Source organism: Aethalodelphis obliquidens, unplaced genomic scaffold (assembly GCF_003676395.1).
Source record: "Aethalodelphis obliquidens isolate GAN/ISIS:26980383/991018 unplaced genomic scaffold, ASM367639v1 scaffold39, whole genome shotgun sequence".
Classification (NCBI taxonomy): Eukaryota; Metazoa; Chordata; class Mammalia; order Artiodactyla; family Delphinidae; genus Aethalodelphis; species Aethalodelphis obliquidens.
The window spans coordinates 17,966,802-17,993,760 of NW_020837983.1; the positions used below are offsets into that span (position 1 = coordinate 17,966,802).

At 38.2% G+C, this 26,959-nt stretch overlaps 1 protein-coding gene across 1 annotated transcript in view; it reads left to right on the forward strand.

The window, feature by feature from the left end:
- The window catches only part of TRHR (thyrotropin releasing hormone receptor), a 344,936-nt gene that overhangs the window by 120,673 nt on the left and 197,304 nt on the right, over positions 1 to 26,959 (forward strand). The gene's annotated exons all lie outside the window — the stretch shown is intronic.

The following is a 26,959-nucleotide window of genomic DNA, read 5'->3' on the forward strand; positions in this document are numbered from 1 at the left end:
TTCACTCTGTAGTTATTTATTAAGCTTTACACATTTTCCATATATATGCTATGCTATATTTCACAGTTTTTTAAAAGTTGAGAAAAGAAAAGAGAAATAGAGAAAGGGTATTCATTTTGTTGGTATGGGTCATTACAAAGACATAGCTCAATAGTCAATCCAGTTCTTTAGGATGACTAAATTCCTAGAAGCTCAGTCTAGAGTATGTAATATGTTCCTTTGGCTCTTTTGGAATGACTAAAATGAAAAAGTTGAAAAGTAGCAAGTATTGAAAAGGATGTGGAGTAACTGGAATATTCACACACTATAGGTGTAAATGTAAATTGATATAACAACTTTGGAAAACTCTTCAACTGAAGTTGATTATAGACCTACCTATGACTCAGCAATTACTCTCATAGGCATATACACAATAGAAATATGCTTATATATTTATCAAAAGACATATACTAGAATATTCATAGCAACACTGTTCTTTGTAGCCCCAAATTGGAAACTGTACAAATGGACAATGATATAATGAATGATAATGGAACGGATAAATGAATGGTGATATCCTTACACAATGGAATACTATTCAGCCGTAAAAATAACTAATTCATAGTTCCAAACAATGTTATAGATGAATCTCACAAACAAAACATTGAGCACAAGCAGTACATACAGATGTGTTTATTTATATAGTACCTTAACAGGCAAAATTAATCTGAGCTGTTAGAAGTCAGGATACAATTATCCTTGAGTAGGTAGGAATAGAAGAGGTCACAGAGGGGTCTTGTTATAGTCTTTCTTGACTAGGTTGCAAGTTAAAAGGATGAGTTCAGTTTTTTAAAAATCATCACTCTAAACATATGACTTACGCACTTTTCCGTATAGATACATTAAACTTCTCTGTGGGTTTACATATGTGAATGGGATTACATATGTGAAGTTCTTATAAGTGTACCTGGTATGTAGAGCTCTAAAAATCCTTAGCTATTATTTTTGTGTTGTTATTGATGTTCTTGCCTACAAAAAACAATAAGCCTAAGTCCTGCGCCTCATATATTAAGAAAGGAAAGTAGTAAATGTTGCAAAGACAAGACAGCATCAAACTGAGGCTATCTCACTAACATAATCAGAAGAATTAGAAAATAATCGAAAATGCATAATATTCTTCTTAACAGAGTCAATGTATTTTAGCTCTGAATCTGTGGACTACCTATGACACACATCCCTCAATGTGGGAAACACTTCAATTGATCAAACAATTTAGCTACTTTGAAGAGACTGTTGACATCTTACTCACCCTGACAGTCTCATCACAGTCAAGCCAGGTATTCTTTTTTTTCCCCTGAAAATCATTTATGTCTACTTGATCTTAACATAACCCAAATAATGTTGACTTCTGAAATTTTCCATTCAATGGTTACCTGAGTACAGTACTTGATGATATGTAAAGTTCAATTTTAGCTTACCCTACAGCTTAATCCTATGTGGGAAAAAAAGAGTAACACTTTATCTAGAGAATATAAAGCATTCTACATTCTCAGAGAAGATTATTAGTTCTTTTGTCTGTATCCTTGGCATTTAGTCAATAGGGAGTCCTCTTAAATCGACAATAGAAAATAATATCATTATTATATCAAAGAATATGATGAAGATATGGAATAATATGTTTCCATTGCTCCTTAACATTTATGACAATGTGGCTGTACACCCACAGAACAGAGAATTAGCTAGATTAAAAAGATATCTAATTTTAAGGCTTCCCTGGTGGCACAGTGGTTGAGAGTCCACCTGCCGATGCAGGGGACACGGGTTTGTGCCCAGGTCCAGGAGGATCCTACATGCCGTGGAGCGGCTGGGCCCGTGATCCATGCAACAGTAAAAAAAAAAAAAAAAAGGATATCTAATTTTAAATGTGATATTAAGATGGAGATTAGCGCTGGTTTAAAACCCCATCCTCTGCAAAAGGATGACTTTCCATTCATTTAGCAACTATTCTCAAACACTGATAGTTGCACAGGAGATGACCTCATCTACTTTGAGTTTAGTTTTATATACAGTCTAAATAGTTTTATATACTTTTTTAAACAATCTTGTAAATAGTTTCCAAACTAAAGGTGATGCATTTTTATGGACTCAAGAGAGTAAAGTTATTGAACAAAAAATCAGTTCTATAGTGGATGAAGTGAAAATCTCTGGTCAATGAGTATTTACCTAATAGCTTTTAATTATTGAGATCAACATAATATTTTCCCCTCTTCTTGGTTTCTACACTCTGGTGAGCCATTTCTCTGCTGTTGGAGGAATCGGAAATTTGATTTGCTTTGACAAGTGTGTGGAGTATCTGTTTTGCACTGCCCTCGCTGCAGTGACATTTTAGTCCGTCTGTATTAAGATGGCAGCTGGAAGAACTAAAGTAGGTAAGAGGAAGAACCAAATTAATGAGAGAAATTCATTTGAGGCTGCTGGGATGTTCTAGCTACTGGAACTGAGAGGATTGGTATAGCCATTAAGAGGGGAAACCACGTCTCATGAAAGGGGGGACAGTGAGTTGTTTGGGCTGCGGGATTATGTGATTTCTCCTGTTTGTTGATTTGTGTTTGCCACAGAATCCACCACGTCTTAATTTTCTTCACTTCTGGATCCCTTGGGTCTCTGGCTCTATCTTCTCCATTTTCTTTCTATTAGTGTACACTGCTGGCTAGCACTGTTAATCACTTTCTCTGTGCATGGCACTATATTAAGCAATTTTCATAAATAACCTCATTTGATCCTCAGGACAGCCCTGTATGACTTATATCATTTTATATCTTTTACTGATTGAGGGAACTGAGGCCCAGAGAGGATAAATAAATTTTTCAAAGGCCACACAGCCAGTATGTGTTGGAGCCAGATCAGCAACCTGGAGCCTTTGCCTCTAAACACTAAATGCTACTGCCTAGGCAATGACCTCCAGCTTTCCATCTTTGAACACCTATCAGAGTTTTCTCCACCAGTAGTAGAAACTGTTGTCATATGTTTCCACATTCTATGAAGGATCCAGTAAGCTGATCCCATGGCTGACAACAGATCTAAAACCTATTTACCAGTGGAAATATCAAATTGTTCTGTGAGAACTGAAAGAGAATAAAATATACCTTTGTGCTATTTTTTTGGTATTTGGTAGGAGCTCTTCAGATGGAGAAAGGGGGCCAATTACTGGAGATTGAGGGTTGGGAAGGGGAAGAAGACAAACAAAGGAAAATAGAGTAAACAATAACCAAGATTTTGCATTCTCCTTTCTACTTAATTGGCAGCTCCTATAATTCAAAGTCTATTACAAACTAACTCCTAGTCACACAGACCCCAGGTGTATATGACAGGTGTCGGGTGAGAAAAAGAATCATTTTCACCACCCCAGAAATCTCAGTAAAACTACTGAGGGTAATTCCAACTTTCCACCTCTGGAAAATCCTTTAGAACTCCTTGATTATATCCCTATTATCTTTCATTAAATCAATTTCTTCCCCCCCCCCAAAAAAAAAGAGCTGCTCGATAAATAAAATGGTTTGGCACTGTTCTCTCTCCACTAAGGAAAGGGTGTGGTATATGCTGTCCCAGTACTGATCACAGCAGACAGTGGGGTCAGGTCTTAGTGAGAAGGAAAACTCAGGTGATGCCCTAGGGGTGTCCCCCCCAAGTTGAAAAGTATATAGGACATCTCTTGTCCCCTGCTTCATATTCATTGGGCTCACTTTTTTTTCTGAGCACTGCTACAGCAATGAGTTTTCACAGGTGTAACCTGAGAGCATGATATATCTGTCATTTGTGGCTTGGGGATTCTTGCATGCAGCATCATGAGATGGATGTGAGCACTTAACTTTCTTCGAGGCACGTTTTGACTGATGGTAGAGGGAATCTGATCCTTTCTCTCGCAAAAGAAGACATTCTGAGGTGTATCCTCTATGACACATCAGAAGGTCTTGGCTGGATAGAGCTTCACTTGTCCATCACAGAAATCAATGCGGCATATTACCAGGGGATTGGCTCCCCCTCCTTTTCTGTTTTCACTCTCTCTAGTCCTTCCTTTTCTCTCATCTCGCTTCCCTCAACCATCTGCATGAAAGCCCTTGTCTCAGTTTCTGCTTTCAAGAGCACCTCAGGCTCACACAAAAGCATAAATGGAAAAACTGAAAAGTTGGGAAAAGAGTGTGAATAAGATGATAAAGGTATAGATTATTTACCTTACCTTAAAATTTATCCAAAATAGAATTTGGGACAGTTTATGATAATGGAATGGGGTAGTAAACCAAAAAGCATTAGTACAATCAAAAAGGCAAAACTGCATTGTAAATGAGAATACATTTATGTCAAGTTTCTAAGTTTGGATAAAATTGCAGCAATTGAATGAAATATTTATATCGAGGTTTCCTAGCAGCCAGGGCAAAAATGGAAATGTAGTTCTTAGTGTTTAGTGGTTGGGAGCAAACCAATTGGACAGTAGATGTAAATGTGTTCCACATACTGGACTCCAGGAGAAACTGTATCAACATTTTTTTAACATCTTTATTGGAGTATAATTGCTTTACAATGGTGTGTTAGTTTCTGCTTTATAACAAAGTGAGTCAGTTATACATATACATATGTCCCCATATCTCTTCCCTCTTGCATCTCCTTCCCTCCCACCCTCCTTATCCCACCCCTCTAGGTGGTCACAAAGCACCGAGCTGATCTCCCTGTGCTATGTGGCTGCTTCCCACTAGCTATCTACCTTACATTTGGTAGTGTGTATATGTCCATGCCTCTCTCTCGCTTTGTCACAGCTCACCCTTCCCCCTCCCCATATCCTCAAGTCCGTTCTCTAGTAGGTCTGCATCTTTATTCCCGTCTTGCCCCTATCTTCTTCTGACCATTTTTTTTCTTTTCTTTTCTTTTTTTTTGGATTCCATATATATGTGTTATCATACGGTATTTGTTTTTCTCTTTCTGACTTACTTCACTCTGTATGACAGTCTCTAGGTCCATCCACTTCACTACAAAACATTTTTTTTAATAGATGAGACATTGCAAATGTAATGAATGGGGTTCTTAATAACAGTTATAATGAAAATTACAGAGGAATTCCATGAGGCTGCTTCATATATTAGTTTTTCATCAGTGCCAAAGATATAATATCTAAAATGCTAGAAATGTCTTAAAATAGCAGTTTGGGGTTGTTAAAAATGCAAAAAAATCTGCTCAAATGCCAACTTATTGGAGCATGAAAGAAATAACTGTTACCTGAAAAATAATTCAGAGATCAGCACTTACCTAAACTGTATAGTAGAATCAAAATAATGGCAAATTTTGGGCAAAACTGCATCCTAATGAACTTTGAGCAAGATAAGACGCCTAAACACTCTCAAATAACTAAATTAACACGTTAAACAACATTTCCTAATCATGCAAATATGACCAATTTATTGAATATGTCACCACTTCCTCCTGTACTTCTGGCAGGTATTCCTATTGATTATGGCATTCTTTCCCCTTGGTCTTGGAGGCAGCCTCTGAACTTCCTAACACAACACTCCAGACACTGAAAAGAATTAGAAACTACAGATGAGTTGAATGCTATTGATTATTATGTGTATGTGTTAACTATCTGGATGAGAAGACATGCATGTCAAAAGTGATTTTGGACTGAGAATAATAAATATTTAGCTCTTCTCACTCATAGTAAATGGACCACAGATTTCACAACTTCTTCAGGCTGCTCTTGGGACACAAGGTAGAATTTGTTCACTATGTTCAATACTGAAAACAAACAATGTGTGAAAATAGAGTGATATTTCCAATGTGACTAAGATATCTAAGACCCATGAAGAGGTAAATTTTATCACAGTATAAAAAGTGTTGATATATGGGGTACAGAAAGGTAAAGGAAGATTCTTTACCATAGTGAATCCCTTTGCCTGAAAGACAAGACCAATAACAATAGATGTAAGTGCCGACCAAGCCTTATAATACCTATCATTTCATTAATAAAAAGAAGGCTGGCATGACACAGCGTACTTCCCATTCTGGAGAGCATTTCCACAACCCCCAGCCCAACTTCCCCCACTCTCAACCTTTCCCACATCTTGAGTACAGGTTAGTGTGGCATTGACACTTAGAATTCTTGGAAATATGACTGGTAAAGGAAAAACTCCATCTACAATTGTAACAAAAGTAACAACAGGATGAAATCCTTCCTACATCAACTTATCATTTTTCATCTGATGATACTGTGGGAGGATCTCCTCCGTGAAATGGAAATCTCCCAGGTTATCCACCACCCAAGCATACTTCCTGAAATACAATGAGCTGCCACTGCAAAAAAGAAGCAGCTCTGATTGTATGGGAGAGATGTAAAGAGGGAAACATATATCCTATTATAAACTTTAAATGGAATTCTCTCTATCTTTAATGTGAATAGATGAATAAAACATTTACAAAGTGAGTAATTGAGTAGTATATGATGTTAGTAAAATAAACGTGTGAAGCTTCCCTTAAATAATAATGCTAAGACCAAGTATTGACTTATTAAGTTTCTAATGCTATATATCCTTTCTGATGTATAGATATTAATTATCATATATAGGTAGAAAATGTAAGTAATAGTACAGTCAACTGCACTGTAGGCCAATAGCGGTTGTATGAAGGGAAATCATACTGTAATCAAGTACTTAAAGAATTATGAAGTTAGATTATTATATTTCATGGTATGTGAAAATATTGATATTGTTTTCAATAGTCCTCATCTGTGAATCTAATAATAGTTGCCTATTTTTGGCCTAAATTTCTTCCTGGTCACGAGTAACTTTCAGGAAGATTAATTCTAGGTTACTGAGTTTTGTTGATAAAAAAGGAAGTAAGTGTTGCAAGCACAAAGAGAACCTTTGTTATTTCTTCCTTGAAAATGGAAGACATTCATTTATTTTAAAAAGTGTAATTTAGTGTGAATTATTTAGTACCTATGGTCATATGCTGTTAGCACTAGAAAGGCCCTTCGAGATTTCCCAGCTCAAAAGTTTTCAAATGACATTCTTTGGTGCCCTGGGCCCCTCAGATCCACCAGGGGTCTGCCCACGCAGCTGCTCACCTTCACTCTGGCTAACCCAATTATATTTTTGTACTGTTTTATGTAATGGTATAACTTGTAAGTTTTGACTTGGAAAAAAAGAATTCTGCTACTAAAAATTGTGAGATAGTGACTGTACCCCCTCGTTTTACCAATAATAATTGTAGGAATCCATGATGTAAAGAAACTCCACCGAGAAAATATCATCTTAGAGGCAGAGCCAGGCACCAGTGTCCTTTCTACTCAAGTGGGGCTCTTTCCCGCCACAGAATTTATGGAAACAGCTCCTGTCTGAAAATGTTTATAGGTTTTCTTTCTTTTTTTTTTTTTTTTCAGTTTTAAAGCTAATTAATAAATGAGTGAAACTTCCAAGTTTAGACCTAATTTTTATGTAAGACTATTTGCTGTTTCAGAGAATAGAAATACTTGGCTATTTTTATAAATTTGATTAGTCAAGCAAGTTTGGGGGAAAATTGACATAAAAAAGAATTAAAAGAGAGACAGAGGAATGTAAAGGGAGGAGAAAGGATGGAAGAAAAATGAAGGAAACGAGAGAGACATAAGGGAGAAAAGAGAAAGAAAACTGTTTTGATCAATATGACTACATTTGGGGCTGAGGGCCTCAAATCCATTTTTTACATTAAACCGTTAAAATATAAAACTTACTTTTGCTTAATACCATATAGGAAATAAACACTTGATGATAACTTCTTTAAAATGGATCTTGATTATTTACTTTTAAATTCTATGCATTCTCTCCTGTGTGTGTGATGACATTTAATAGACTGAACTGCAAATTGTTCTAAAAGAAAAAATATGAAAAGTTAAGATAAACTTAAAGATATATCCCAGGTTGGGTATGCTCAAGAGAGAGAATATATATAAAGCAAAAGTAAAAGTCAGTTGAGATACAATTATCCAAGAATTTCAAAAATGTTGCTATATATTTATGAATTAAGACCTCCAGTTCCTTTGAACAGGGGAGAGATGTTAACTTGCTCTGCAAATCAAATAGCCTAATTTGTGCTTATTATACTTCCTTTCATATTACATTGATGTTATTTCTTTACTTGTTTGTCCTCTAAGGCTGCAAGTTCCTTAAGAGGAAGGATTTTTACCTCTTACTCATCTATTTTTTACACCTAGTAACTCTCATAGGCAACATGGTAGATGTGTTATTAATATTTATTTAGTGAATGAATGCATGAATAAATAAATATGAATGACTCTACACACCAAGCTTCTGGGTTACTTGCACTTTCTGGTTACTCTCTAAAAAGTCTGCATTATTTAGAATATTCTCACTTCAAAGTAACTTGGTGGCAAAAGTAAAGTTATAAATCCAGAGTTCTTCCTCACTGCTTTCCACATCATTTTAGTGACTTCCAAACACTATTGAAAACCAAGTTCACATTTACTCTAAATCATCTCTAATGGAGCAGAGGGGTAGAAATTCTAGCTCAAACAAGTATCATAATGATTTCCCTTACACACCTTCAGCTGAAAAACAAAATATACAGATACAAGCACACAAGTACACATACATGTACATGGGAATAAGGCCAGTACTTCATCTTTTTAAGTTCTTGACAGATTATTCATTTTTAGAGAAAAATAATCATAATAGATATTATTTAATAAGCAGGTACTATGCCAAACACTATATAAAGCATTTACATATATAGCTTGTTCTTCACAACATTCTTATGTTTAGAATATTCTCATTTTAGAAGGTTCCACTGTTATCCCCATTACATCGTTGAGGAAACTGGTGTTTAGAGGTGTTAGGAACTTGCATATTACTATCACACTGAAAGGCTTGGTTTCAAACCCAGTTATATCAGATGCCATGTTCTGTAATCTAGTCTTGCCCCTTTTTAGGTGTAATCCTAGCCAATGTCAAAGGGTCTGATTCAGGTAGCAAAGAAGGAATGAATGAAACGAGAATGACTGAAACTGTTTGGAAATGCCTCACTTCAAAACAGAAGGCCCCCAAACATTTGCTTTTTGCTTTCTCCTAAATACTAGATTTCAGTGACTTTCTAATATCATAGCAAAGATTATTCATGTGCATTAAAAAAAAACTGGTGGTCTTCTTCCCACATATGCACCCTTTAGATAGCAGTCTTCTCTTTTTTAAGTAGGTAATTCAGTTTAATTTCACTTGAAACAGTCATCTCTTTTGTTAATTTACAAATTTAAAAGATCAGTGAAGTGTGAGAGCTAAATGGGTATAAAAATACAAGAACATGTGCAGAGGGTGTTGAAAAGAGTCAGACAATACAGTGTTTCTCAGCATGAGGGCTGCTCTGTCACACTACTACTTGGGGCATCTGTGCCTGCACCAAGCTGTCTCAGAGGAAGGCTTCGAGCCAAACCCTCCCGCAGACTGCGTCCTCCACGCATAGTCATGGCAATGCTGCTATTCAGAAGCACCTGCCCACGAATACAGTCTGCTCACTGATGCTGCAAGGAGCATCAGAATTATGCACTGTCTCCATCTAATAACACCTTTGCAGCCTCTCCACGCAGGGGCTCTGTGTGGCTCTTTTAATCTTCTCACCCTCTGTAGGCAATAAGGACTATGATTTCTCTTCCCTTCACAAATCAAATTGTACTACCAGGTAGCAACAGGGCAGTGCCAGAAGAATAAAACTGATGACAGAAGCAGACAGAAGAATTCCAATGTCCTCAACTATGTTCGAGGGAGAGAGATTTTATTTCAAAAGCATAACTCACAGGGCATGAGCCTGAGGGTCATGCAAGCACCCTGGTGCTGCTCGCTAAATCTAAAGCCAGAAGTGGCACAGAGTGGACCTCACTTGCTAACAGCCAACCGAACGTAAGGCGGGTCCATCAGCAGGCAAGCCATGCCGCCCTTGTCCTCTTGCATATCTGTATGGTCACCATCCTGCCTCATATTTAGATTTGCACCTATGCTTTAATAAATAACCTCCTTAAATTAGAATGCTGCATTCACCTATTCAAATACTCCTAAGTACAGCCAGTAGGGTTGGCTTTCAGATGACTAAATTCAAGCTCATCAGGCAGGTACATAAAGGACATATAAATGAGGCATGTTGTGAGAAACATTTTCGTATCACAGGAATCCTGCTGCTTGTTTCTGACAGGAAGATGTAATAAAAGGTCGCATAATTCTTAGGGATTCATAAATTATGAATGCAGTCTTCTGTTGAGGCCGTGGTGTGTATGCTGCTTACCGCCTTTCAATTGCCCATGACTAATGCATTTATTGCCAGTGTCATCACCATCATCTTAATTTATAATAGACACTAAGATAGTTTTCCCAAAGTGCATTCCTTGGAAGACTAATACTGCTTAATAGAGTTCTATGGAGACACCCTGCCAAGAAGTGTTCCTGTGAACGTGTAGGAACATATATGCTTTGTTGCATTTTTCTTTTTTTTTTTTTTATAAATTTATTTATTCATTTTTGGCTGCGTTGGGTCTTTGTTGCTGTGCATGGTCTTTCTCTAGTTGCTGCGAGCGGGGGCTACTCTTCGTTGCGGTGCGCGAGCTTCTCATTGCGGTGGCTTCTCTTGTTGCAGAGCATGGGCTCTAGGCACACGGGCTTCAGTAGTTGTGGCTCGTGGGCTCTAGAGCTCAGGTTCAGTAGTTGCGGCGCACAGGCTTAGTTGCTTCACAGCATGTGGGATCTTCCTAGACCAGGGCTTGAACCCGTGTCCCCTGCATTGGCAGACGGATTCTTAACCACTGCACCACCAGGGAAGCCCTGCATTTTTCAAAATTATTTAATTAGGAGTTCCCCTTTCACGAAATATCTTGAAGGGTGAATGCGTCACTAGAATTTCTATCTGAAGGAAGAATGAAAACAAATAGTAGCATAGATTATCATTATCCAAAAGTTCATGATGACAGATGGGGGAGAAAGAATCACAACTTTTTCCTTGTTTGAGGATTAACTTTCCCCCTTAGATTAAGACCTGTACATTGATCTCCATGATAGTTTCATTCTATCATATATCAGGCATATAGCAAAAATAGCAAGACTACGTCCATTTCCAGTGTTAGGCACATAGCAGGTGCTCAGTAGGTAAGTGCTTGTTGAATGAATGAATGAACGAGTCTGCATATGCCTCTTTATGAGTGTGGGTACATGCAATGATGCACTATTTTTTAAATGTAAGTAGGCAGTATTAGAGCAGATGTTTCTAAGCCACCACAGTGGCTCTGCTATCCTCTCTATAACTTGTAAATAATGAAATCATATGTGTGTTTCAAAATGTCAGCCTCTGTTGCTGGCTGTGTTGTTGCCTTGGCAACATAGACTATGGCATTATAAGCTGTGGTCTCTGCCGTGGCAGCTATCTGAGAGTTACCCTGTAGTGTTCCACAGTGAGATATTGTCATTATGGATTCCTAAACACCCCCTAACCTGAACCTTGATGTGCATGTGCCTGTGAGAATGAGGTTTGCCTTACGTTAATTCCTTTTATTATTCAGGACCTAATATTCCAGTTGCTAAATAATTATTTTATCCTCCTCCTTCATTTGCTTCAATTATACTCACAGTTCAGAAAATATTCTCAAGAGCGCTGATGATCAGACTTTGGGATTTTACAGACTAAAAAAATTAAATCTTAGAGAAACTAATATATGTTTGCTGTCATTGTTGCTAAGTAAGGACAAAAATTAAAAATAATCACCCATTTTTCTAGTTTTATTAAAGAATGGACATTTTGTCCTCCAAAAGTAGGAAGGACAATTTTAAAATGGAAGACATTCTTTAATTTGAAGAGTTCTATAAAATATCAATTGCATTGTCTTTATTCATTTTATTAGCCTGTTGACATTGCATATGTTGTTCCACAAACACATACGTATTTGAAACCCTCTTCTCAAAGGTACACTAGGAAAATAAAAGTGAATATAAAATATATGAAGTTTTATTCTAGTCAAGGCCAATGGCCTATACAGCCGAAAACTCTATCCTGTCAGTGGCACCAAGGAGCATGGAGCAAGGCTTATCTTGTCATGCCAATCTCCAGTGTATGTGTTGAACTTCACAGGCAGTAACATTCTCCACCCTCCAGTTGCCAGCCCACCTCCGCACTCTCCCTCCCAGCATATAGCCTTACTTGCTCTCTCTTGAGAAAATTGAGGCCGTAAGTCTCCTGATTCCCCATATAAAAATTATCTAAATCCCTACCCATCTTCTGCAGGAGCTTAGGCCTCCTGTTACTTCCACTTGTTTGAGTTTTCAGAATCTGCCTCTTCATTGACAACTTCACTTTAGTCTTTACCCTCCCCTTACTCACTTCTCTCTAGTGAAATGCCAAATCTGACTTGTTTTGATCCACATTAATTATGCATGCAATTGCTATGTTCCAAAAAGAAGCAGTTGACTCCACCGCATTTCTCACTGCAGTTCTCATGGATTTTTAAGAAGGCCTGAGACTCCTCTCATTCCTACTCTCAAAGTGTAAGCAGATCAGGCAAGGTCTACCACTGGTAGGCCCAGCCAGGTCTGTGCCCTCAGCCAGCTCCTCAGCTTATGCTAGATGGGATAAATCAGGACAGACTACTGTTCATGGACCTGGTTGCAAGTGGAAAAGGTCAGAGACCGACTGAGTTTTCCAACCCAGCCATTTCCAGTGAGCCCTGAATGACGCTTACACTGTGATCTCCATCTTGATGCCTGGTCTTTGTGCATATACAGCAATGGCCAGAATCTTGGAGAGTCAGAGATAAGTGGTAGGCTTAGTACCCTCCTCACTCCAAACTCCTAACAGTTTACACCCCTCAACTCCACTTCCATGTAAATCCACCATCTGCAATCTCATTTTACCACCCACAGGACACCCCTCTGGCAGAATGCACCAGTGTCTTTCTAATCGTCAAATTCAATAACATTTGTCAATCTTGTAATATTTTTTACACTTGAAAATCTTAAATTTTAAAAAAGTAAAATGTAATGGTTTTTGCATCTTGAAATCTTGAAACATTTTAGCTCTTATTTTATTCTTCTTCCTTCTGGTACTTCTGACAATTTTATATTTGAAATCCTTCACTGGATTGATGGATACATTTACCTGTATTCCAGTAACTTCTTTCATTTTATTTTGTTGCTTTGCTTGAAATGTTTTAGACAACAGTAATAATGTCAGGGTTCTACTCCCATCTCTACATCTCTCCTTCATTTTCTTGTTTTCGATTTTTCTAGTTTAATCTTGTTTTATTAGTTTGAAAATTCTATGATCTGCATACATAAAGCATTTAAAAACATTAAATGATTAGTTTATCATGCTTTAGTGTATGTTGTACCATGTCCAATATCTCTTTTTTTTCTGGGGGGTGGTCATCGTGTGTTTGGCGTTTACTGATAAGAATGATTCCTTTTTTAGAAAATTTCTTTTTTACACCTTTACTGGAGTATAATTGCTTTACAATGCTGTGTTAGTCTCTGCTGTACAACAAAGTGAGTCAGCTATATGTATATATATATCCCCATATCCCTCCCTCTTGGGCCTCCCTCCCACCCTCCCTATCCCAACCCTCTAGGTTGTCATAAAGCATCGAGCTGATGTCCCTGTGCTATGCAGCAGCTTCCAACTACCCATCCATTTTACATTTGGTAGTGTATATATGTCATTGCTCCTCTCTCACTTTGTCCCAGCTTCCCCTTCCAATGTCCTCTGGTCCGTTCTCTATGTCTGCATGTTTACTCCTGCACAGCCACTAGATTCATCAGTACCGTTTTTTTAGATTCCATATATATGCGTTAGCATACAGTGTTTGTTTTTCTCTTTCTGACTTACTTCACTCTGTATGACAGACTCTAGGTCCATCCACCTCATTACAAATAACTCAATTTTGTTCCTTTTTATGGCTGAGTGATATTCCATTGTAAATATGTGCCACATCTTCTTTATCCATTCATCTGTTGATGGAAATTTAGGTTGCTTCTATGACCTGGCTATTGTAAATAGTGCTGCAATAAACACTGTGGTACATGACTCTTTTTGAATTATGGTTTTCTCAGGGTATATGCCCCATAGTGGGATTGCTGGGTCATATGGTAGTTCTATTTCTAGTTTTTTAAGGAACCTCCATACTGTTCTCCATAGTGACTTTATCAATTTACATTCCCACCAACAGTGCAAGAGGGTTCCCTTTTCTCCACACCCTCTCCAGCATTTATTGTTTCTAGATTTTTTGATGATGGCCATTCTGACCAACCCGGTGTGAGGTGTTACCTTTTGTGGTTTTACTTTGCATTTCTCTAATGATTAGTGATGTTGAGCTTCTTTTCCTGTGTTTGTTGGCAATCTGTATGTCTTCTTTGAGGAAATGTCTATTTAGGTCTTCTGCCCATTTTTGGATTGGGTTGTTTGTTTTTTTTGATAGTGAGCTGCATGGACTGCTTGTATATTTTAGAGATTAATCCTTTGCCAGTTGCTTCATTTGCAAATATTTTCTCCCATTCTGAGGGTTGTCTTTTGGTCTTGTTTATGGTTTCCTTTGCTGTGCTAAAGCTTTTAAGTTTCATTAGGTGCCATTTGTTTATTTTTGTTTTTATTTCCATTTCTCTAGGAGGTGGGTCAAAAGGATCCTGCTGTGATTTATGTCATAGAGTGTTCTGCCTATGTTTTCCTCTAAGAGTTTTATAGTTTCTGGCCTTACATTTAGGTCTTTAATCCATTTTTAGTTTATTTTTGTGTACTGTGTTAGGAAGTGTGCTAATTTCATTCTTTTACATGTAGCTATCCAGTTTTCCCAGCACCACTTATTGAAGAGACTGTCTTTTCTCCATTGTATATTTTTGCCGCCTTTGTCAAAAATAAGATGACCATATGTGCATGGGTTTATGTCTGGGCTTTCTATCCTGTACCATTGATCTATATTTCTGTTTTTGTGCCAGTACCATACTGTCTTGATGACTGTAGATTTGCAGTATAGTCTGAAGTCAGGGAGCCTGATTCCTCCAGCTCCGTTTTTCTTTCTCAAGATTGCTTTGGCTATTCGGAGTCTTTTGTGTTTCCATACAAATCGTGAACTTTTTTGTTCTAGTTCTGTGAAAAATGCCTTTGGTAGTTTGATAGGGATTTAATTGAATCTGTAGATTGCTTTGGGTAGTATAGGCATTTTCACAATCCAAGAACATGGTATATCTCTCCATCTGTTTGTATTGTCTTTGATTTCTTTCATCAGTGTGTTATAGTTTTCTGCATACAGGTCTTTTGTCTCCCGAGGCAGGTTTTTCCTAGGTATTTTATTCCTTTTGTTGAAGTGGTAAATGGGGCTGTTTCCTTAACTTCTCTTTCAGATTTTTCATTGTTAGTGTATAGGAATGCAAGAGATTTCTGTGCATTAATTTGGTATCCTGCTACTTTACCAACTTCATTGATTAGCTCTAGTGGTTTTCTGGTGGCATCTTTAGGATTTTCTATGTATAGTATCATGTCATCTGCAAACAGTGACAGTTTTACTTTTCTTTTCCAATTTGGATTCCTTTTATTTCCTTTTCTTCTCTGATTGCCATGGCTAAAACTTCCAAAACTATGTTAAATAATAGTGGTGAGAGTGGGCACTGTTGTCTTGTTCCTGATCTTAGAGGAAATGCTTTCAGTTTCTCACCATTGAGAATAATGTTGTCTGTGGGTTTCTCATATATAGCTTTTATTATGTCGAGGTAGGTTCCCTCTATGCCCACCTTCTGGAGAGTTTTTACCATAAATGGGTGTTGAATTTTGTCAAAAGCTTTTTCTGCATCTATTGAGATTATCATATGGCTTTTATCCTTCACTTTGTTAGTATGGTGTATCACATTGATTTATTTGCATATATTGAAGAAACCTTGCATTCCTGAAATAAACTCCACTTGATCATGATGTATGATCCTTTTAATGTTCTGTTGGGTTCTGTTTGCTAGTATTTTGTTGAGGATTTTTGCATCTATATTCATCCATGATATTGGCCAGTAGTTTTCTTTCTTTGTGACATCTTTGTCTGGTTTTGGTATCAGGGTGACGGTGGCCTTGTAGAATGAGTTTTGGAGTGTTCCTCCCTCTGCTATATTTTGGAAGAGTGTGAGAAGGATAGGTGTTAGCTCTTCTCTGAATGTTTGGTAGAATTCGTCTGTGAAGCCATCTGGCCCTGGGCTTTTGAGTGTTGGAAGATTTTTAATCACAGTTTCAATTTCAATACTTGTGATTGGTTTCATATTTTGTATTTCTTCCTCCTTCAGTCTTGGAAGATTGAACTTTTCTGAGAATTTGTCCATTTCTTCCAGGTTGTCCATTTTATTGGCATATAGTTGCTTGTATTAATCTCTCATGATCCTTTGTATTTGTGCAGCATCAGTTGTTACTTCTCCTTTTTCATTTCTAATTCTGTTGGTTTGAGTCTTCTCCCTTTTTTTCCTTTCCATTAGCTAGAATTGATAAACCATTCTAGCTAATGGTTTATCAATTTTGTTTATCTTCTCAAAGAACCAGCTTTTAGTTTTATTGATTTTTGTTATTGTTTCCTTCATTTCTTTTTCATTTATTTCTTATCTGATCTTTATGATTTCTTTCCTTCTGCTAACTTTGGGGGGGTTTTTTTTTTGTTGTTGTTGTTCTTCTTCTTCTTTCTTTAATTGCTTTAAGTGTAAGGTTAGGTTGTTTATTTGAGATTTTTCTTGTTTCTTGAGGTAGGATTGTATTGCTCTAAACTTCCCTCTTAGAACTGCTTTTGCTGCATCCCATAGGTTTTGGGTTGTCATGTTCACTTTGCATTTGTTTCTAGGTATTTTTTGATTTCCTCTTTGATTTCTTCAGTGATCTCTTGTTTAGTAGCATATTGTTTAGCCTCCATGCGCTTGTATTTTCACAGTTTTTTTTCTTGTAATTGATATCTAGCCTCAGAGCGTTGTGGTTAGAAAAGATGCTTGATACGATTTCAATTTTCTTAAATTTACCGAGGCTTGATTTGTGACCCAAGATATTGTCTATCCTGGAGAATGTTCCATGTTCACTTGAGAATAAAATGTATTATGTTGCTTTTGGATGGAATGTCCTACAAATGTCATTTAAGTCAATCTGGTCTACTGTGTCATTTAAAGCTCGTGTTTCCTTATTTATTTTCTGTTTGGATGAGCTGCCCATTGGTGTAAGTGGGGTGCTAAAATCCCCTACTATTATGTGTTACTCTCGATTTCCCCTTTTATGGCTGTTAGCATTTGCCTTATGTATTGAGGTGCTATGTTGGGTGCATAGATGTTTACAATTGTTATATCTTCTTGGATTGATCCCTTGATCATTATGTAGTGTCCTTCTTTGTCTCTTGTAATAGTTTTTATTTTAAAGTCTATTTTGTCTGATACGAGAATTGCTACTCCAACTTTCTTTTTATTTCCAATTCCATGGAATATCTTTTTCCATCCCCTCACTTTCAGTCTGTATGTGTCTCTAGGTATGAAGTGGTCTCTTGTAGACAGCGTATATATGGGTCTTGTTTGTGTATCCATTCAGCCAGTCTGTGTCTTTTGGTTGGAGCATTTGATCCATTTACATTTAAGGTAGTTATCAATATGTATGTTCCTATTACCATTTTCTTAATTGTTTTGGATTTGTTATTGTAGGTCTTTTCCTTCTCTTGTGTTTCCTGCCTAGAGAAGTTCTTTTAGCATTTGTTGTAAAGCTGGTTTGGTGGTGCTGAATTCTCTTGGCTTCTGCTTGTCTTTAAAGGTTTTAATTTCTCCATCGAATCTGAATGAGATCCTTGCTGGCTAGAGTAATCTTGGTTTTAGGTTTTTCCCTTTCATCACTTTAAATATGTCCTGCCACTCCCTTCTGGCCTGTAGAGTTTATCCTGAAAGATCAGCTGTTAACCTTATGGGGATTCGCTTGTATGTTATTTGTTACTTTCCCCTTCCTCCTTTTAATACTTTTTCTTTGTGTTTAATTTTTGTTACTTTGATTAATATGTCTCAGCCTGTTTCTCCTTGGGTTTGTCCTGTATGGGACTCTCTGCGCTTCAGGACTTGACTATTTTCTTTCCCATATTAGGGAAGTTTTCAACTATAATCTCTTCAAATATTTTCTCAGTCCCTTTTTTTTTTTCTATTCTTCTGGGACCTCTGTAATTTGGATGTTGGTTCATTTAATGTTGTCCCAGAGGTCTCTGAGACTGTCCTCAGTTCTTTTCATTCTTTTTTTCTTTTTTCTCCTCTGTGGCCATTATTTCCACCATTTTATCTTCCAGCTCACTTATCCTTTCTTCTGCCTCAGTTATTCTGCTATTGATTCCTTCTAGAGTATTTTTAATTTCAGTTATTGCATTGTTCATTGCTGTTTGTTTGCTCTTTATTTCTTCTAGGTTCTTGTTAAATGTTTCTTGTATTTTGTGTATTCTTTTTCCAAGATTTTGGATCATCTTTACTCTCATTAGTCTGAATTCTTTTTCAGGTAGTTTGCCTATTTCCTCTTCATTTATTTGGTCTTGTGGGTTTTTATCTTCCTCTTTTGCCTGCAAGATATTTCTCTGTCTTTTCAGTTTGTCTAATTTACAGTATTTGAGGTTTCCTTTCCCTAGGCTGCAGCATCATAGTTCCTCTTGCTTCTGTTCTCTGCTCCTGGTGGTGAGGTTGGTCCAGTGTCTTGCATATGCTTCCTGATGGGAGGGACTGGTGCCTGCGTTCTTGTGGGTGGAGCTGAGTCTTTTCCTTCTGATGAGCAGGACCATGTTAGGTGGTGTGTTTTGGGGTGTCTGTGAGCTTGGTATGACTGTAGTTTGTCTGTGTGCTGATGGGTGGGTTTGTGTTCCTGTCTGGTTTGTTTTTTGGTATGAGGCCTCCAGTGCTGGGAGCTGTGGCAGTTGGGTGGAGCCAGGTCCTGGGTTCAGATAGAGGCCTCCGTGAGAGCTCTCAGTGATTAATCTTCCCTGGGACCAGGAATTCTCTATTGGTCCAGCATTCTGGACTTGGTGCTCCCACCCCAGAGCCTCAGGCCCGACTCTCATTTGAGGAACCAAGACCACAAGTCGCTCTTCCCAGCAATAAAGGGGATTAAAAAAAAAAAAAAAACACCTAACTAAACCCCAGGCAAATGGTAAAAAGTAAAATCAAACAAACAAAAACAGAAACAAGGAAATGCATGCACACACACAAAAGAAACAAAACCAGAACTAAATGAAACAAAAAGCAAGAGAACAAGCAAACAAAAGAACCCAAGAACAAAATCAAACAATTAAAAAGAAAACTGACAAAAACACAAAACCAAAATACAAAACCAAAGCAGAGTGCCAACTGAAGAATGAAGAAAAGAAACAAAACAAACGGACAAAAATGATTAAAAAAAGAAGAAAGGAAAAAAAGGGGAAAGAAGACAGAACAACAGAAAAGCAATGCAGAAATAGAAATATTAAAAAAAATAGAAAATATATTAAAGAAAAAAAAGACAAACAAAACCCCAGAGAAATGGTAAAAACAAAATCAAACAAACAGAAACAAGGATACACACACAAAAGAAACAAAAACAGAACCAAATAAAACAAAAAGCAAGGGAACAACCAGACAAATAGAAGAACTCAAAAATGAAATCAAACAATTAGGATCAAAACTAACAAAAACACAAAACCTAAAAACTAAACCAAAGCAAGGAAACAGAACAAACCGATAAAAATGATTTAAAAATAACAATAAAATAAAATAAAAAGGGAAAAAACACAGGACAACAGAAAAGCAATGTAGAAATGGAAATATTTTAAAAATTAAAAATATATTAAAGAAGAAGAAAAAATAAGGGAAAAGAACACAGAACAGAAAACAAATTAAAAATAGAAATATATATATATATAAAAATAAAAAATATGTTATAAAACATGAAGACCCAAAAGAGTAAAAGAACAAAAAAAACTAAAACAAGAAAAACAAACCAAAGAAGAAAGAAAAAACAAAAACAAGCCAAAACCAACAAAAGAATGAATGAAAGCATAATAAAATTAATAGCAATAATTATGTTCCCCTGGGGTCTGAGCTGTGTCCTTGCACATGCCATGAGCCACAGCGCACCTCTGCCTCCCCAAGAGGCCCTCCTCTGCCTCTTGGCTGATCTCTGGACCTGCTGTGGGCCCTGTGGGGACAGCTTAGACTCTCATCTGGCCCAATTCCTGCGTGTGCTTTTTTCCAAAGTCCACAGCTGCCAGAGCTATACTGTTTTCATTTGTAGGAACATTCATTGTCTGCTCAGATATTCCATAGACACAGGGTCTACCTAGCTGATCGCAGGGATTTAATCTGCAGCTTGTACAGTTGATGGAAAGATTTTCGATCTTCTTCCTTAGTCCTCATCCCTGGGGTTCAGCTTTGATATTATCCCCACCTCTGCATGTGGTCCACCCGCAGGTGTCTGGTCCTGAGGCTGCCTTGGAGCTCTTGGGTCTGCCTCAGTGAGGATAGGGCACAGAGGTGAGATGACTCCTTGGATCAAGGGAGCCCCAGAGGCGCCAAATGTGCAGGGAAGCCGGTGGCCTCGGGCACAAGAAATATGGCCCTAGTGAGGGCCTTTTCTGGCACCCAGCATAAGGCACGTGAGGGCCAGCCCTGGCTGGGCTTTTTCTGGTGCCTGGCAGCAGACATGCAAGGGATTTATTTATTTATTTATTTATTTATTTATTTTTGCGGTACGCAGGCCTGTCACTGTTGTGGCCTCTCCCGTTGCGGAGCACAGGCTCCGGACGCACAGGCTCAGCGGCCATGGCTCACGGGCGCAGCCGCTCCGCGGCATGTGGGATCTTCCCGGCGGGGCACGAACCCGTGTCCCCTGCATCGGCAGGTGGACTCTCAACCACTGCGCCACCAGGGAAGCCTGGGCTTTTTTTTAATTGCCCTGCAGCCAGCGTGTGAGGGCCAGCGCTGAGGGGGATTCTTTTATTGTCTGTCAGCAGGCACTGACATGTGGGGAGAGAGAGGCTTCAATAGTGGCTCCTCCCACTGTGTGTGACTCAACAGTAGCACCTGCTTCCATGGCAGTCCAGTCTACCTCTGTAGGCATTCCCTGCTGCAGATTTCCTCCCTCCCATCCCCTCAGTCTTCTCCCCACAACCAGTAGCAGTTCTCACTCCAGGCCTATTCTCCAATCCCCACGTTCCAGATCCCAGCCGCTTAAACACCTGTGAACACATGTCCCAGTCCAGGACTCGTAAGGCCGTGGTACTGACCATCCGTGTATTTCTCACTCTGTCCCATTTGCCACAGATCAGTGACTTCACCCTCTTCAGACACCCTCAAATGCTTCCCTTCTGTCGCAATTGATTTCCCTGTCAGAGGTGAGGGTTTCCCCATCAGAGAGGGGGTTTCTCCGAATTTGGGAATCTCTCCTCTGCTTCAGCTCCCCTGCCCCAGGGTGCAGGTGCCGTCCCGCTTCCTCTTCTCCTCCTTCTCCCTTTTTTTTTTCGTCCTACCCAGTTATGCAGGGATCTTTATGGTCCTTTCTGGTGTCCAAGGTCTTCTGCTAGTGTTCAGCAGTGTTGTGTGAGAATTGTTGCATCTATAGATGTACTCCTGATGCATCCGTAGAAAGAGATGAACTCCACGTCCTCCTACTCCTCTGCTATCTTGCCCATCCCTCTTCTTTGTTTGTGGCCTTTCTTTCTCCCTCCCTTCCTCCCTTCTTTCCTCCCTCCTTTCTTTCTTTCCTTCTTTCTTTTTTGTACTCATGTTGTTTTTTCATATTGATGCATTTCAAGCCAAATGGTGGAACTATAGCGATCATCTAACATAACTTAACATTTTTGATCTTGTACAAGGGCATCATTTTCTTTCCTCTGTCTCATTACTCACTTCCAAGTAACCAAATTTCTTGTTCAGTTTGCTTCTTTAATAGTTCAAGAATTAGCAAAATATATTTCTCTACACACATATACGTATAATTTTTTGGAATGAAAATATACAATAGTTTCAATTACTTGTGAAAATTAGAAATCATAGGACAGAAAAAATGCTGGGAATATGTAAAGTAATTTGGGGGCCTTGACTTATAATTAATTTTTGGTAAAGGGGATTTTTGCAAAGGTGAAGAATTTTACTGGTATAGGGTAATGTTGCCTATGGAAAAGGAATTGTGTTGGATGATCAGACCTAATGACAATGATTAATACATTAAACTGTTGAAAGACAGCTAACTTATAATGAAAATTATTGTTGTCTATTTGTTTGGAAGGAGAAATGTACAATATTCAGGAGATTTAAAAAGATAATTTTGCAGAACACATTGTAGCTCCATAAAGTTCTAACTCCTATTCACTTAGTGGTTTTAGAAACAATACTAGGTTGGATTCACCACATTTGAGGAAGAGGGGACCTCCAGTTTGCAAATATAGGAACTAGAGTTTTTTCCTATTACCCAAGGATAATTTGCCATAAGAAAGACAGCTCATTCTAAATTGACAGGAGTTCTCCTGTCTGCAAATATGTGCACTCTTACTGCAGGTGGTCCAAGTGGGCAGCCAGTGTAAAATCAAAGTTTTGCCTGGACAGTACAGAAGCAGAACAAAGGGATTTAGGGAGCTTTAAAAGTCTCTCAGAGCTGAGGTAACATGAAGCACTCCTTCCCACCACAGGGACAACCTGTCAAGGAGACACAGGGCTTCAGTTCATCAACCAAGACCCTTTCCCTGCATGGAGATTGTTTTTTGCTTCTTTTTTTCAAGACTCAATCTTCCCTGGGTAGCAATATATAGCATCTACTCATATATAAAACCGTTTGCAATTGAATTTATGTTGCTCCAGTCTGAAAGCATCATGCTTCCTGTATCTGATCAGGCTGCAGTTCCCTTTGGTTATAGAGGTTGACATGAGGATCTGGTACCAAGAAACTTTAATATTGTCCATTTCCTCAACCCTTACATCGTCAGGTCACTTAGATTGTGCATGTGCTTTACTAATTAAGCTTGCAGAGAACACATTTTTTTCTCTCAGTTTTGAAGATATTTCACTTTAGGGCCACCAATAGTTCTTTGCTGTTTTGCTCTCTTCATGTGAGAAAATGCACTTTACTGTCTATTCCAATATATAACAGGTTTAATTTGACTACACTCTTACCAAAACCTTGACACATTATTCACTTTTCATAAAACAAAGAAAACTAATTTATTTAAATAACTATAGTTATGTTTTTGTAAAGAAGATTTATATTTAAATCTATATTGTTTAATTAATAGCCCTCTCCATTTTTTAGAAAAAGACACTTTGATATGGGCTTACCCAAGCATCTAATATCTGTGTATGATATTTTTTTTATTTGTTATTTTCTTTTTTATTTATTTATTTATTTTTATTTATTTATGGCTGTGTTGGGTCTTCGTTTCTGTGCGTGGGCTTTCTCTAGTTGTGGCAAGCAGGGGCCACTCTTCATCGCGGTGTGCGGGCCTCTCACTATCGCGACCTCTGTTGTTGCAGAGCACAGGCTCCAGACACACAGGCTCAGTAATTGTGGCTCACGGGCCCAGTTGCTCTGTGGCATGTGGGATCTTCCCAGACCAGGGCTCGAACCCATGTCCCCTGCATTTGCAGGCAGATTCTCAACCACTGTGCCACCAGGGAAGCCCTGTGTATGATTTTTAATCATCTGTTCATCCTTATCCATAATAGAACATTCTCAGTCCAAGAAAACTATACTACCAGTTGTCAGAAAAGATCAATCAGTTATACCCAGGATGAACAATTCATGCAATGGAGAGCAGTTGGCCAAATGCTGTGTGCTTCAGATGGGTAGCTATTTCAAGAGAAAATACTCTCTAGTTCCTGGCCTCTCAAAAATTTTTTCTAGGCTAATATTGCAGGAGACAAGAAAGCTAGACAAAACAAATCAATGTTTTGCCAAGATGTGACTGAATATAACAAAAGATAGCAAATGAACAGGATTGAAAGCATAAAATACATTCAATCCAGTTAGAATTGATTTATCTTCAAAATAGAATCAGCAGCTAGATGATAGATATACCACTTTTGTTGTATTCCTCTGGCATTAGACAAGCCTCTACAACCCAGGATGCCAATTCACTGATACAAATGGAAAGAATTTGCTCTTTTGTAATGAAAGATCTGTAACCATGATCAGTATTGTGAGAAAAGATGGAGTATAACTGGCCTGCTGTGTGTGTGGGGGGGGGGGGGGGGGCGGTGGTTACAGCAGGATATTGGCCCCAGATCTCTATGTGGAATCCTTGGCCCTGGCATAAGTCTTGAGGCCCCCTGTTGCCCTTTTAGTCTAATACCCAGACCAGAGTTTCCCAAACTTAGTGTCCCGTGGAACACTATTAAGCAAGAAAAAACATGAAAAATAATGTTCAGGGCTCAAATAAGCTTGAGAAACTATTAAACAAAGGTAAGGAGACTTCCTTAAGATTTTCCAAAAGCATTAAGATGCTATTGTATATTGTAAATATTAAAAGCTGATATATTATGCTGGCTTTCATTTTAGACACATTTAACTCTGGAATTCCCATTAATATCTATGTAAAAATGCAGTGGAACAGAGTTCAGAACTTTGGCTTAGAGTAAACTCTGGACTCTTAAGGCCCTTTACCCAAATCTCATCCCTTATCTTAGCCTTTGAGATTGCGCCACTCAGGAGGCAAGCGGCATAGCATAACCATACTCAGTTGCCCACTCTGAGGCTTTCCAGGCCTACCAGTAAGAGGAAGTCCCTGACCTATCTTACTGCATGACACAGTGGTAGGAAACCCTTCATAAGTGGAGCCAAGAGACTATGATCCTGAAATGAGAAATGGGCTCTTCATATTGAATCTCTACCTCAGAAGTGTTGTGGTGCTTGACCTTGACCCATACCACCACTACCCCCCACCCCAATCCTCCATTTCTCTACTGGAAGAGAGCAGAGGTGAGATAGAGAGTTTTTCACATCCCATGTGGTCATAAGACCATTCCTACAAAGGTATTCATTCATAGATACTGGATTACAACTCTCTGTATTGTCTATCCAAACCATTGCACAATGTAAACCTTCCAATTTACAGAGAGCTTTTAATGATATTTTATTTAATTTTTTTAAAGGGACCCAAAACTAAGGCATGGAGAGGAACTTTGTGAAATGAGTATAGTCTAGCTGAAACACAGACAAATGTCCCATTGGCATCAGGAATCATCTAATGTCTCACAAAGAATGCCCTCTGGCATACAATGTTCAAACTTTCTATAGATTGGCAGAAAAAATAATATTGTGACTCTGCTGTGCAAGATGTGCCTGGAATCAAGGGTCCTGGTCACATAGGTCTTCAATTTCAATAGTCTCCTAAGGAGATAAAAGAGAGCAGCAACTGAACACTAAATTTTATTCTTTATTCAGCTTGGTGGGTCACAAGAAATGCTTCTTTCTGGATAATTTTTTCTTAGAAAGTAATAAGATCTATAATGTGAAGCAGACTGGAAGAGTAAGACGTACACCCATTATGGAATCAAACAGACCAAGGATTGGATCCTAGTTCTGCTACTTCCTAACTGATTACCTTGAATAACTTTATTAATCTGCCTCAGCTTCAGTTTGCTCATCTATAACATGAGGATAAAAATATCTAACTCAAATGATTAATCTTGTAATGTTCCTGGCTCATAATAGGTATTCTATAAGTTAGATGTCTTCTAGACTAAAATGAAAACAAAGTAAATAAGCAAATAACAAAAGCAGAAGAACACTAAAAAAGAGCTATCAATTTTGTGTCTATGATGGTTGTTACCAGACTGTAAAATTCTTTTACCTAATTTGAAAATAGGTCATATCATAACTCCTGTTTGACAAAGTGTAGCATTTTTATGATTTGAAATGAGCTATGTCTCTTACGCTCAGATCTAGCATTGACTAGAGTACAATTAATCACTCCAGCTGGTGGACCGGAGCCTTACTCAGTCTACCTTCAGGAAGTTTTTGTAAGACAAAGAATTCACCATTTGGGAAATAAAGTTTGGATTTATTTAAGTTTTATTTTAAAGCTAGCCTTGAAAACAAAGTCCTGTACTATCTTGCAAATAAGATAAGAAACTGATGAGATGATATTGTAAAATTTGATTGAAATAATAGAATCAAACATCCAATAGTTAGTTTAAATGCCTGTGTTAATTGTTCTTTGAACACCTCCACTTATAATTTTAGTACAGAAGACTCCTTAAGCTCATTCTGGCCCGGACTGCACTTTTAGTATGGCTCAGAGATCATTAACCTGGCACACCCAACTAAGCTTTCATGAGAAGTAATGGTGGAGACCTACATGTTAAAGATGAAACACAACCAGGCTTTTCCAAAGTAGATGCATTTCCCTGGGAATACTTAAAGAGAATTGGAAAGTGCTTTGGGGGTATCCTATATCGAATAAGTATTTGTTAGAAAACGTATTAGCTGGGAAGTATAACAGCAGAATAAGTGTCAGGGTACAGGTATAATCCGTCAGTTTGGGTAGAAAAATAGAACCACTATAAGTATCACTGGAATGAGAAAATTAATAGAGGAATTAGGTTTACACAAATGTGGCAGGCTGGAGGATTGGGAAACAGTCACTGACGACTTCAGCCTATAGCACTAGAGAGGGTGGAGAAGTTGGAGCTCACACAGGAATCTGAGAAACCACTGCTTCTGGCCACTATGACCCACAGAAATATCTGTAGAAAGCCACCCATGCCTTTTGAGAATATGGCTTCCTCTTCACTTTTGCCTTCAAAACATCACAGTTTCTCTCATTAGCAGCCTCTGAGCTAGAACCACACAGGGAAAGGGTTTAGGGAAATGTAGTTTCCAGCCTTGGAAGGGAGTAATGATGGTGCTGAGTCGGTAAGAGACAACCCAGCTCACCTGGTTACAATTTGTGCTGAGATGTCCTGCCTCTCCCAGGGAAGCAGTGAGAGTTGCACAGAAT